Source organism: Canis lupus, chromosome 15 (assembly GCF_011100685.1).
Source record: "Canis lupus familiaris isolate Mischka breed German Shepherd chromosome 15, alternate assembly UU_Cfam_GSD_1.0, whole genome shotgun sequence".
Lineage (NCBI taxonomy): Eukaryota > Metazoa > Chordata > Mammalia > Carnivora > Canidae > Canis > Canis lupus.
Genome location: NC_049236.1, coordinates 6,870,392 through 6,883,974, shown reverse-complemented (window position 1 = coordinate 6,883,974; position 13,583 = coordinate 6,870,392). Strand labels below are relative to the sequence as shown.

Here is a 13,583-nt window from a genome sequence, read left to right as displayed (position 1 = left end):
AGTCACAGGCAGAGGGAGAAGTAGGTTCCATGCAGGGAGCCCAGTACGGGACTCAATCCCAGGACTCCAGGATCACGTCCTGGGCCAAAGGCAGATGCTCAACTGCTGAGCCACATAGGCATGTCCGCCCCCCCCCCCCCCCCTTTTTTTTTTAAAGTAGGCTTCACTCATGATCCTGAGATCAAGACCTGAGCTGAGATCAAGAGCTGGATGCTTACCTGACTGAGCCACCCTGGGGCCCCTTTTTTTTTGATAGTTGACAAATTGCCTCTGTTATGCTTCCTAAAATTAATCCCGCATCTCCTAATTTCAATTCCAGATCTAATTCTAATTTTTAGGTATTTATTACAACAACATGCCATTTCCAGGTACCAAGATCTATATTAGTTTTCTAGGTTTGCTGTAAGAAATAGCCACAAATTTGGTGGCTAAAAACAACAGAAATTTATTCTCTGACAGTTCTGGAGGCTAGAACTCCAAAATCAAGGGATCAGCAGGGCCATACTCTTTCTGAAGGTTCTAGGAAAGAACCTTTGTGTCTTTCAGCCTCTGGTGTCCTTAGGTATTCGATTGTGGAAGCATTAACTCCAATCTTTGCCTCTGTTTTCAGATGACCTTCTCTCTGTGTCTTTGTCTCTTCTAAGGATTTAGGGCCTACCTGAATCCAAGGTCATCTCATTTCAAGTCTTTCCTCTAATTACATTTACAAAGAAGTTCATTTCAAAAAGATCACATTCTGAGTATCTGGGAAGACATATCTGGGGTCACCATTGAGCCTATAACAAGGTCTTTAAGATTAGCACCCGAATGCTTTACAAAGATTTTGATAAAAGTTACCTTAAATTTTTCTAATGTGTTTAAATATACATGATATAGAATTTACGATTTTAATTACTAAAAGTGTATAATTCAGTGACATTACTTACATTTTAAGAGTGTTGTGCAACTATTACCGCTGTCTTTTTCTGTCTTTTTTTAAAAAAGATTTTACTTATTTTAGAGAGGGAGGGTGGGGGGAGGAGAAGGAGAGAATCTCAAGCAGATTCTGTACTGAGTGATGAGCCTGACATGGGACTTGATCTAAGAGCTGAAACCAAGAATTGGACACTCAACCCACCTGAGCCACCCAGGTGTCCTTACCCCTGTCTTTTTCTTTCTTTTTTATTTTTTTTAATTTTAATTTATTTATGATAGTCACAGAAAGAGAGAGAGAGAGAGAGAGAGAGAGAGAGAGGCAGAGACACAGGCAGAGGGAGAAGCAGGCTCCATGCACCGGGAGCCCGATGTGGGATTCGATCCCAGGTCTCCAGGATCGTGCCCCAGGCCAAAGGCAGGCGCTAAACCGCTGTGCCACCCAGGGATCCCATCCTTTACATTTTTTTAAAACAAACTTTACCCCCAACGTGGGGCCTCAAACTCATGACCCCCTGATATCAAGAGGCCCATGCTCTGCTGACTAAGCCAGCCAGGTGCCCCTGTCCTTTAAATTTTCTTTCAGCAGCATTTTGTATAGGTCTCTCGGTGTACAAATCTTGTAGCTCCTTGGTTAAATTTTTCTTAAATATCAGTGTAATACACTGTATTAATAGAAAGGGAAAAAAACCCCACATGATCATCTCAGATGGTGTAGAAAAAAACATTTGAAAAACTCCATCGGACTTTCATTATAAAAGCACTTAATAAATTAGAAATAGAAGGGAACTTCCCTAATATGATAAAAGCTATACATGAAAAATCATAGCTAACATCATATTTGATGGTGAAAGACTACAAGGCTTACCCCTAAGATCAGGAATAAGATAAGGATGCTCTCTTTTGGTGCTTCTAATCAATGTATTTGAAAGTTCTAGCCAGAGCAGTTAGGCTAGATAGAAAAGGCATCCAAATTAGAAAGAAGAAGTACAACTATCTTTTATTTGCAGATGACGTAATTGTCTATATAGAAAACCTTACAAATCCATCAAGCACCCCTCCCCCCAACCCTGTGAAAGGTTCAGCAGGTTTCAGGATTAAAAAATCACACAAAAATCAGTTGTATTTCCACATACTAGCAACAAATATTCCTGAAAGAAAATCAGGAAATTATTTCATTTACATTAGAATCAAAAAGAATAAAATACTTAATTATCTGAATCCTTTTGATTTAACTCCAGTAGTCCTTGAAAGTTTATTCCCTTTTTGCTCAAAAAGATGTACCTAGGCTCGTGCTTTACATTACTATCTCAGACTTGGAATTAACTCCCAAGAATTCTGGCTTCCTTTCTGCAGGAAGTGGTAGTTAAAGAGTATGGTCTGAACTGAGATAAGCTTTTTGAAATTAGAGTTTTTTTGAGACTTTTATCGCATTTGTTTTTCACATTTATTCCTCAGCTCACATCTGGCTTTTCCTTCAGTTTCCCCCTTTAAGATCTTAGGATTCTCTTTAAGATAATCGAAATGACCTAATAATTACCAAGACTGATGGATGCTTTTCAGAGCTTTTGTTACTTGATTTCTCTTAGACATCTGACTCCATTGCCCATTCCCTCCTTGAAACATCTCCCTTGTTCCGAAGATGGAATTCTCATGGTTCTTTTTTAAAGATTTTATTTATTCATGAGTGACAGAGAGAGGCAAAAACTGAGGGCAGAGGGAGAAGCAGGCTCCATGCAGGGAGCCGGCTGGATCCTAGGACTCCCGGGGTCACACCCTGAACTGAAGGCAGACACTCAACTGCTGAGCCACCCAGGTGCCCCTGGTCCTGGTTCTTTTCTTGAATTGCTTCTTTGCAGTCCTCTTTGACTTTTTTTTTTTTTTTAATAATAAATTAATTTTTTTATTGGTGTTCAATTTACCAACATACAGAATAACACCCAGTGCTCATCTCGTCAAGTGCCCCCCTCAGTGCCCGTCACCCATTCACTCCCATTCCCTGCCCCTCTTTGACTCTTTTTGCATACCAAATAAGTGCTGTTTCCTTGACCTGTGTTTTTCTTGGGTAATCTTTTTTTTTTTTTTCTTTTCCTTGGGTAATCTACAGTAGTTTTAGCCACTACCCTTTATATATATATATTATGTTATTTCTTTTCTACTTCTTTGCTTCTTTTTGTGGATGTTTAAAATTCAAAATCTGTATTTCCAGATGTATACTTTGACTTATATTGTGCTAACAAATATTGCTAATTCAGGGTGCCTAAAATGGACTCCTTAGTCTTCTTGCAAGTACTTGCTCTCACAAATAGTACCCCATTCCTTCTCTGCCTGTTTTTCTTTTTTTTTTTTTTTTTCTTTTTTTTTCTGCCTGTTTTTCTTTCTGTATTCTCTTTTAGTTCTCTCTTCTAGTCACCCAAGTTAGAAACCTCTGAGTCATCTTGCTTCTTCTCTTTCCCTTATCAATCCAGTTTTAATTGGTGAATCTCTCTCTCTTTTTCAAAAGATTTTATGTATGTATTCATGAGAGACAGAGAAGCAGAGACACAGGCAGAGGAGAAGCAGGCTCCCTGCAGGGAGCCCAATGCGAGACTCCTCCCAGGACCCTGGGATCACACCCTGAGCAGAAGGCAGACACTCAACCCCTGAGCCACCCAGGAGGCGTCCCTAATTGGTGAATCTTAATTGAGATCATCTCAGATATGATTTTTAAGACTTTATTTCTACTGCTTCTAAACTTTTTAAAAAATTTTTTATTTATTTATGATAGTCACAGAGAGAGAGAGAGGGGCAGAGACACAGGCAGAGGGAAAAGCAGGCTCCATGCACCGGGAGCCTGACGTGGGACTTGATCCCGGGTCCCCAGGATCGCGCCCTGGGCCAAAGGCAGGCGCTAAACCGCTGCGCCACGCAGGGATCCCCTATTTCTACTACTTCTAGCTTAGTTATAGTACTCATTTTGCTTTGTCTTACTTTCCTTGCCTTTAAACCCCCCCCATTCTCTATTGTTTCCTCTCCCGTTCATTATTTATCTTAAATGAAAATCTGTTCATCTATATGGTAACAGTTTGGCTCCCTTTTTATTTTTTGTTTAATTAAAATTTAATTTGCCAACATATAGTATAACATCCAGTGCTCATCCCATCAAATGCCCTCCTCGGTGCCCGTCACTCAGTTACCCCATCCCTCCATCCACCTCCCCTTCCACAACCCTTTGTATGTTTCCCAGTTAGGAGTCTCTCATGGTTTGTCTCCCTCTCTAATTTTTCTCACTTAGTTCTCCTTTCCCTTATAATACTCTCTTTCACTATTTCTTATATTCCACGTACGAGTGACCATTTGGCTCCGTTAATAATAATTCAGTTCCCTAAGATGTGTACTGTTCAGATTTTCTTCCTGTGGCAAGATGTAGGTTGCATCAGAGCTCTGACTCTCCACGTAGAAATGTACTTTTCCTTCGTGGGAGAGGTTTTCTTCTGATTGTCTCTGCTACTGTCATGCTAGCCTTGGTAGGGGTCCTGCTTGACCCTGTAGCCCAAATATAGAGATAGAATCTTAGCTTAATTTCACTCAGCACAGCTGAGACTAGGTTTTGACCTTTTTTTTTTTAAAGATTTTTTTTCCCCCTCCCCTCCCCTCTAAAGATTTTTTTTTAAAGTGATCTCTACACCCAACATGGAGCTAGAACTTAGAACCTTGAGATCAAGAGTTACATGCTCTACTGATTGAGCCAGCCAGGTGCCCCCCAGGTTGCAGCTTTTAAACAGTATTTTATTAAAAGTTGAGTATAATAAGAGGGAATTACAAAACCAGTAGTCCACGCCTGCCCCAAATCTGTGGTTTTGCTTTCTGTGGTTTGAGTTACCCACAGTCAACCACGGTCCATCCGGAAGCAAATGATCCTCCTTCTAATGTGTTGTCGGAAGGTCAGTAGTAACTTAGCGCTTTGTCACAATGCCTACCTTGGTTGTTCACCTTCATCTCCTCACATAGGCGTTTTTGTCATCATGTCAACACAAGAAGGGTGAATACAGTACTGTATTTTGAGAGAGAGACCACAGTCAATTAACTTTTATTACAGTATAGTGATATAAGTGTTCTCTTATTGTTGTTAATCTCTTATTGTGCCTAATTTGTACATTCAGCTTTATCATATGTAAGTAGAATTGGTCCTTGAACAACATGTGGTTGGGGCACTGGTCCCCCTACAGTAAAAAATCTGCCTGTAGCTTGTAAAAATCATTTTCTTTCTTTCTTTTTTTCTTTCTTTCTTTCTTTCTTTCTTTTTCTTTCTTTCTTTCTTTCTTTTTATATTTTTAAAATTTTATTTATTCATGAGAGACAGAGAGAGAGGCAGAGACTTTGGTAAGTCTTTAAGACTTAAGACTTAATCTTAAGACTTTCTTTCTTTCTTTCTTTCTTTCTTTCTTTCTTTCTTTCTTTCTTTCTTTCTTTCTTTCTTTCTTTTTATATTTCTTAAATTTTATTTATTCATGAGAGACAGAGAGAGAGGCAGAGACACAGGCAAAGGGAGAAGCAGGCTCCATGCAGGGACCCTGACGTGGGACTTGATCCCAGGTGTCTAGGATCACACCCTGGGCTGAAGGCAGCACTAAACCAATGAGCCGCCCCGGCTGCCTTATTTATGTATTTTATTTATTTATTTATTTATTTATTTATTTATTTATTTATTTATTTATTTGTTCGTTCGTTCGTTCGTTCGTTCATTCCCTACACCTAGTGTGGGGCTTGAACTTAGAACCCCAAGATGAAGGGGAATCCCTGGGTGGCGCAGCGGTTTAGTGCCTGCCTTTGGCCCAGGGCGCGATCCTGGAGACTTGGGTTCAAATCCCACATCGGGCTCCCGGTACATGGAGCCTGCTTCTCCCTCTGCCTATGTCTCTGCCTCTCTCTCTCTCTGTGTGACTATAAAAAAAAAAAAAAAAAAAAGAACCCCAAGATCAAGAGTCTCATGCTTCCCTGAATGAACCAACCAGGCTCCCCTGCCTGTAATTTTTGACTCCCCTAAAACTCAATTATTAATATCGTACTGTTGACTGGAAGCCTTACCGATAACATAAACAATAGGTTAAGATGTATTTTGTATGTTCTATGTATTATGTACTATCTAATTAACAGTAGGCTAAGAGAAAATAATATATGTATTTTTTTGGAGAGAGAAAGATGCAAGCAGTAGGGGGAGGAGGGCAGAGGGAAAAGGAGAGAATCTTTTTTTTTCTTTTTTTAAGATTTTATTTATTCATGAGAGACACAGTGAGGGAGAGAGAGACACAGAGACATAGGCAGAGAGAGAAGCAGGCTCCATTCAGGCAGCCCGATGGGGGACTTGATCCTGGGTCTCCAGGATCATGCCCTGGGCTGAAGGCAGATACTCAACCACTGAGCCACTCCGATGTCTGGAGAGAGAGAATCTTAGGCAGGCTCCATGCTCAGTGCAGAACCCAGAGCCTGATGGGGATCTCGATCTTCTGACCCTGGGATCATGACCTGAGCAAAAATCAATAGTCGGACACCTAACTGACTGAGCCACTCAGGTGCCTTGAAAAGAAAACCTTTTTTTAGAAAATCATTGCACCGTATTTATTGAAAAAAGAAAGTGTGTCAGCGACCTCTGCAGTTCATACCCATGTTGTTCAGGGGTCAACTGTACTAACTTTAATAGTTAGCTATTTCCAAAATTAAAAAAGAATATTATTTATTTATTCACGAGAGACACAGAGAGAGGCAGAAATGTAGAAAGATGGAGAAATAGGCTCCTCTAGGGAGCCCGATATGGGACTTGATCCCGGGACTCTAGGGATCACTCCCTGAGCCTAAGGCAGACGCTCCACTACTGAGCTACCCAGGTGTCCCTATTTCCAAAATTATAAAACAAGTATGCTAAAGGTTAAAAGAGATGCCTCGGAGGCTCAGTAGGAAGAGTATGTGACTCTTGATCTTGGGGTCGTGAGATTGAGCCTCACGTGGAGTTGTAGAGATTACTTAAATAAATAAAAACTTTAAATAAAGCAACAAGCAAAATTAAAAGCTTCATTCCCAAGAAGGAGTAGAAGAGAAAGCTTATTATGTTGGTTATAATCTTTATTTATTTATTTATTTATTTATTTATTTATTTATTTATTTATTTATTTATGATAGACACAGAGAGAGAGAGAGGCAGAGACACAGGCAGAGGGAGAAGCAGCCTCCATGGTGGGAGCCTGATGTGGGACTCGATCCCGGGACTCCAGGATCACGCCCTGGGCTGAAGGTGGCCCTAAACCGCTGAGCCACCCGGGCTGCCCTATAATTTCTTTATATATATTTGTTCAGGTTTAACTTTCCACAAAGAATTTGAGGTAGCTTTTTTTTTTTTCTTTTAAAGATTTTATTTATTTATTCATAGAGACAGAGAGAGAGGCAGAGACACAGACAGAGGGAGAAGCAGGCATCATACAGAGTGCTTGACATGGGACTTGATCCAGGGTCTCCAGGATCATGCCCTGGGCTGCAGGCGGCACTAAACTGCTGGGCCACCGGGGCTGCCCAAATTGAGGTAGTTTTAAAAGGTATATAAAAAAAGTTAAAAAAAAAAAAAAAGTTTAAAAGAATTAAGGACCACGGTAAAGGAAAATACAGATACGATAATTCTGATGATCAGAGAATATGATTAAGTATGTCCTGTTATCACATAGAACAAACATTACTGCATATATGAAGAAACATCACTTTGTAGCACTGATTCTAAAAGTTTCCGATGTGAATCTTCAGTAGATGACACTGAGTAATGTAGTGAACATCGTCTTTAGCAACATTTTTTTAACAGAAAGTCTCGGTTTTTCGTCTATAGGTTTTTGTATAAACATGCCTATTTCTTTTGGGTAAATAGTGGGATTGCTGGGTAAGTTTTCTTATGTTGTGTTTTGAGTACAGTTATGTATTTTGGATACAAATCCTTTATTAGTGTTTTGCAACTATTTTTTCCTAGTCTGTGGCTCATCTTTATTTTTTTGACATTGTTTTTCAAAAGAGCAGAAATTGAAATTGAGGCTGGTGAACACACAGATATATACAGACACAAATTTAATTTTGTGGGAATCAGCAGATAGATAACAGCAGAGGACCCAGGAGAAAACATTATGGTGTATTTGTTCTTAATTAGCAATATGCTTTAGAATCCCTTGAGGGAATTCTATCCCTGCTCCTTTACAATACACAAATGTCTAGGCCCTATCTGTCTCGGACCTTCTGAAATAGATTAGGTGGAGAATTGTAGATTAGGAACCACTATCATAATAAAATTTAGTCTTGGTCCTTACCATTAACATAATTTTTGTTTCCTTACAGATAAAATAGAAATAAAGATCTATCTAACTCTTAGTAGGTTTCAGTAGGTTAGTACATAAGAAATAGCAGCATTTACTAGGTGGTGATTTCTAGAAGCAAAAGGGAAGGAGTTGGATAGTGTCATAGAAGTCTTGGAAGTCATTGCCTGGAAGTGAGTGTGAACATTACTTTTTTCTTGCCTTCCATTCTGTGACATTGAATAAGAAACAAACGTTTGCTCTGATTATTCTTTCATTCAATCCTTTTGTGCCTCTGAAATTGACTATGACTTTTTTTTTTTTTTAAGATTTTATGTATTTATTCATGAGAGACAGAGGCAGAGACAGAGGCAGAGGGAGAAACAGGCTCCCCACAAGGAACCCGATGCAAGACTTGATCCCAGATCCCAGGATTACTCCCTGAGGCAGAGGGAGGTGCCTAGCCACTGAGCCACTCAGGCGTCCCATACTTTTTTTTTTTTTTTAAAGGTTTATTTATTCATTTGAGAGAGACCGAACCAGCGAGAATGCTAGAGAGAGCTCGCTAGAGAGAGCTCCAGTGGGGAGCCAGGAGCTGGAGGTGGAGGGAGAGGGAGAAGCAGACTCCCCAGTGAGCAGGGAGCCCCATGCAGGCTAGATCCCAGGATCCTGAGATCAGGATCTGAGCTGAAGGCTGATGCTTAACCGTCTGAGCCACCGAGATACCCCTGATTACTTTTTAAAAATCTTTGTTGCAGAAATTTAAAAATATAAATATACAGGAAATAGTTGAACTAATGGTCACATGTTCGCCATTCATCTTCTTTAACGGTCATCAACTTTCTACCTCTTGTATTATTTATTCCTCTCACATCATTTCCTGTAATATTTTAAAGCAATTGTAGGCATATTTCACCTATTAATACACAAAGTATGCATCTCTAAGAAATGCAGTCTCTTTTTAAAAAAAATTGTGATATCATTATCACAATGAACAAAATCAACATGATGCCTGCTATTACCATAATTATTACTGTTCTGGAAGTTCTAGGGCAATATAGTTAGATGATGAAAAGAAATGAGAGGTGTAGGGGATCCCTGGGTGGCTCAGCGGTTTAGCCCTGCCTTTGGCCCAGGGCGCGATCCTGGAGTCCCGGGATTGAGTCCTGCATCGGGCTCCTGGCATGGAGTAGTCCCTCCTCCTGTGTCTCTGCCTCTCTCTCTCTCTCTATGTCTATCACAAATAAATAAATAAATAAATCTTAAAAAAAAAAAAAAAGAAATGAGAGGTGTAAATCTTGGAAAGTTGGAGAACAAAATTATGATTATTTTCTGATGATAAATTTATTTGCCTGGAAATCTCAAGAGTATCAAAATATTTTAGGACTAAGAAGTAAAAATTGAAAATGAAAACAATCTGGAAGAAAAGAAGAAAAATGTGTTAGGATTTTAACAGGGAATAGTAAACTGCCTAGTTACAACATTAAAATATTCTTAAAAATCCCATAAAATTTAATAACCTTGACTATAACTAGTTGGAAAATTAAAAAACAGTTGATTCACAAAGTCGTACAAAACTAAATTCCTTGGGATAAACCTAATAAATGTGAGACTTAAAATGATAAGAGTTTACCTAAGGACATGGTAATAAGTAATAATAATAGTCAAAACAACAGCTAATTTTTAGGAGCATTGTTTTAATGTACATGTCGTAACTCAGTTAATTCAGAAAATGACCTTATAATACAGTATTATACCTGAGAGTAACAGAGAGGTAAAGTGCCTTGTCAAAGTTATATAGGTGCGAGAGTAAGGAATAATGGGATTGGAACCCACTCAGGCTGTTTGACTCCAACTGCAGAGAATCTGTAACCATTATGCTTTGGTGGCTCTTGGAAAAAAGTAAGTGATATGCCAAATATTGTATCAGTCAGTAACCCAGCAGGATTTTGTTTTTCTTTTTCTTTTTGATAATGAGAAGGGTAGACTTCGAGGGAACTGTGATGAAGTTCATTACGAATTATAACTGTGAAAGATAGCCAAAACAGTTTTGAATTAGAAGACTAATGGGAGAGTGGAGGAGTAGGGGAATGGTGGATACTTTGTTTTACAGGATCTTGAATACTGCTATAGAAACACTTAAATTACTTACAAATAAAGAGATTCATATCTATATATAGGACTAGAGTTACAAGTTATTCTTTAAATTGTTTGGACAGTTTGCTGGTCATTGGGCAAAAATAGTTGTATCTTTTCCTCCAGATACCAAAACATATTTATAGGGATTGAATATGTGGGTATAAGAAAATGGAACTATTTCTCAAAGGAAATATAGGTAAATATAACATCCTGATATGGGAATTCCTTTTTACCATAAGCCCCCCCCAAAAAAAAAGATAATTCAAAAGAATAATAGATTTGCCTACATTGAAAAAATTATCACTTTTTTTAAAAATTTTTATTTATTTATGATAGTCACAGAGAGAGAGAGAGAGGCAGAGACACAGGCAGAGACACAGGCAGAGGGAGAAGCAGGCTCCATGCACCGGGAGCCTGACGTGGGATTCGATCCCGGGTCTCCAGGATCGCGCCCAGGGCCAGAGGCAGGCGCTAAACCACTGCGCCACCCAGGGATCCCTCACATTTTAAAAAAGGAAAGAGTTTAAAATATCTATCTGATTGATCAGAAATGACTTTCAGAAGAATGGGGTACTAGGCAGATAAAAGCAGTCGACCACTTTAGGAGTCATCTTAGAATTCCTCAGGGCTCCACATTCCCTAATTTCCATCCAGTCACCATTCATGTTTCCATTTAACAAATGTTTGAGTGTCTGTTATATACAAGGAACCATTGTAGGAACTGAGGATACAGTAATGAATAAAATGGAGAACATCTCTTTTCCAGAGTTTATGTTCTATTGATGGGAGAGAGAACTGTTAAATAATGAATGTAGAGCATTTAAAGTGGAACATTACCATAGAGAAACATAAAGCAGAAAAAGGGGATACATTGTGCTGTGGTGGAAGGGGCATTGCAACTTTAAATAGGGGCATTTAAGCAAAAATCTGAAGGAAAGCCAGCCATGTGGGTACCTAAGAGTAGGAACACTCCAGGTAGAGGGAACAACAAGGCTGAAGATGTGAAGGCAGGTGAATGCTCTGTGTGTGTGTGTGTGTGTGTGTGTGTGTGTGTATGTGTGTGTATTTTAAAAAGACTTTGACAGAGTGGCAGGCGGAGGGATGAGGAGAAGCAGGCCCTGAGCAGGGAGCCTGATGTGGGGCTTGATCCCAGGACCCTGGTATCATGACCTGAGCTGAAGGCAGATGCTTAACTGACTGAGCCACCCAGGTGTCCCTGCTTGTGTATATTTGATGAACAGCAGAGATGGTAGTGAAGGTGGTGAGCAAGGTGGGGAGTAGTAGCAGATAAGATCAGGGAGCTAATGAAATACAGTTCTTTTAAGCTGTTGTGTATGTTGTTGGATGTTTCACAGCATCCCTGGCCTCTACCCACGAGGTGTCAATACAGCTCCCCAGTTGTGATAACCAAAAATGCCTCCATATACTGCCAAATTTTCTAGATTTGTGGAGGAAAATTGTCCCTGCTTGAAAAACCACTGTCCTACCTAATGGCGATAGTCCCTTTCGGAAAGGCTTGGAGAGAGATTTACGGTGTCTACTTATGGTGATGGTGCAGAGCTCTCCTTCAGGTGGACCCAGTCCTCCTCAAGAGGAGAGGCCTTTCCACAAGAGGCTGTGGGTCTGTGAATTGACCAGATCTGGAAACTGGGCAAGTGTCTGTGACTTCCACTGTGATGACTCAAATCAGTTTTTGGCCACCAGATTTAGACATTTTTCTGTTATGTAGATTAAACTGCCCATCTATTTCATTCCTAGGAACATCGTGATCAATTAGCCACTGCCAAAGATCCCTGCGGGCCAAAGCATTCTGATTACCGGTACGTCCCTGCTGCCCTTATCTTTGGAGTTAAGTGCTGCCACTTGGCCTCTGCTATTTTGGGATCCCATCATCCTCAGTGAAATCAGGGAGCCCATCTCAGTGGTGACATTCCCTGCAGTCGTACCTGCCTTATAAAAGAGAGCAGCCACATAGCTTTTCAAGTATGTGGTGCTTCCGTCACTAATTATAGTGTCTTCTGGGCCTTCTCAGGGAATTTAGTTGTAGTAGGTGTATAGATTTATTGCAGAGAATAAATCCACTTCAGTATTCCTGTCTCCCTAAGCCTTTGGATTTCTTTTTCCACATAATGCCAGTGAAACTCTAGTATCTCAACCTCGTTAAATGTTCGTTGTCAGTGTTAGGATGATTTTGATTTGCATTTCCTTAATGATTACAGCTATATTGTTGAGTATAAGTTTCAGTCAACAAGTATGCTTATTAGAGCCCTCTTCAGCTGCACAAGTTATTACATCAAATTCAGAGTCTGTGGTAAGCTCACTCGTATTAATGAATTCTAACTTCCTAGGTCTAATTCTACCGTAATAGTATCTGTTTTCAGACACATCTCCCAGGTTTTTTCCTTTATATGTTAACAAAATGTTGGCATTTTTTAGTGGTTAAGCTGATTCCTCTTGGTCATATGTGGACCTGTTCCTCTATAACATGCTGAGGTTTGAACTTAGTTATGGGTCTAGTGTCAATAGGGTTGATTGTAGTTGGTCTTGAGGAGAAGGAGCATCCTCCTTCAAGTCATTTGCTGAGCTTAATGATATCACAGGACTTTCAGGCAAAGGAAAGCTGTTCTCTTTAGATACAGAAGGGTAAGTTACTGCCCCTGGATGTTTGAAATTGTTTTTTTTAATTCTCATTCAACCACATGTTCCCATTTCAAGTTTTAGGGTCCCATTTTTTTTTTTTTCCTAGTCATTGCTCTTACTTTCACATGAGAAACTTGGTGAGACTACAAATTCATCTAATGTTATATATATATAATAAAATTTTGCATTTGATTTTTAGCAATAACAACCTGTGGTTATAAGAATTAAGAGTTTTTTTTTTTTAATTTTTATTTATTTATGATAGTCACACACAGAGAGAGAGAGGCAGAGACACAGGAGGAGGGAGAAGCAGGCTCCATGCACCAGGAGCCCGACGTGGGATTCGATCCTGGGTCTCCAGGATCCCGCCCTGGGCCAAAGGCAGGCGCTAAACCGCTGCGCCACCCAGGGATCCCCGAGTTTTTTTTTTTAATATTGCATGAGAGTATTTTTTTCAGACTTTGATTTAATCTGACATTTAATGGACTTGAACTTATTTTCCTGTGTACCTGTTCAAGAACACTTAGAGAACCCATCTTATGTAACAGACCCTATAGTTATCACTGCTGCCTTAACAGTTAAGTACAACAA

At 39.7% G+C, this 13,583-nt stretch overlaps 1 protein-coding gene across 5 annotated transcripts in view; it reads left to right on the top strand.

Annotated features, from left to right (window-relative positions):
- ZMYM4 (zinc finger MYM-type containing 4) overlaps positions 1-13,583 on the top strand; it is a 131,481-nt gene that overhangs the window by 11,409 nt on the left and 106,489 nt on the right. For 3 of the 5 annotated variants that reach the window (XM_038557945.1, XM_038557941.1, XM_038557942.1), the window contains exon 2: positions 12,111-12,172. The exons of the other annotated variants lie outside the window; for them this stretch is intronic. The gene's annotated coding sequence lies outside the window, so the exon portion shown is untranslated. The remainder of the gene's footprint in view (positions 1-12,110; positions 12,173-13,583) is intronic. 5 annotated transcript variants of the gene reach the window in all.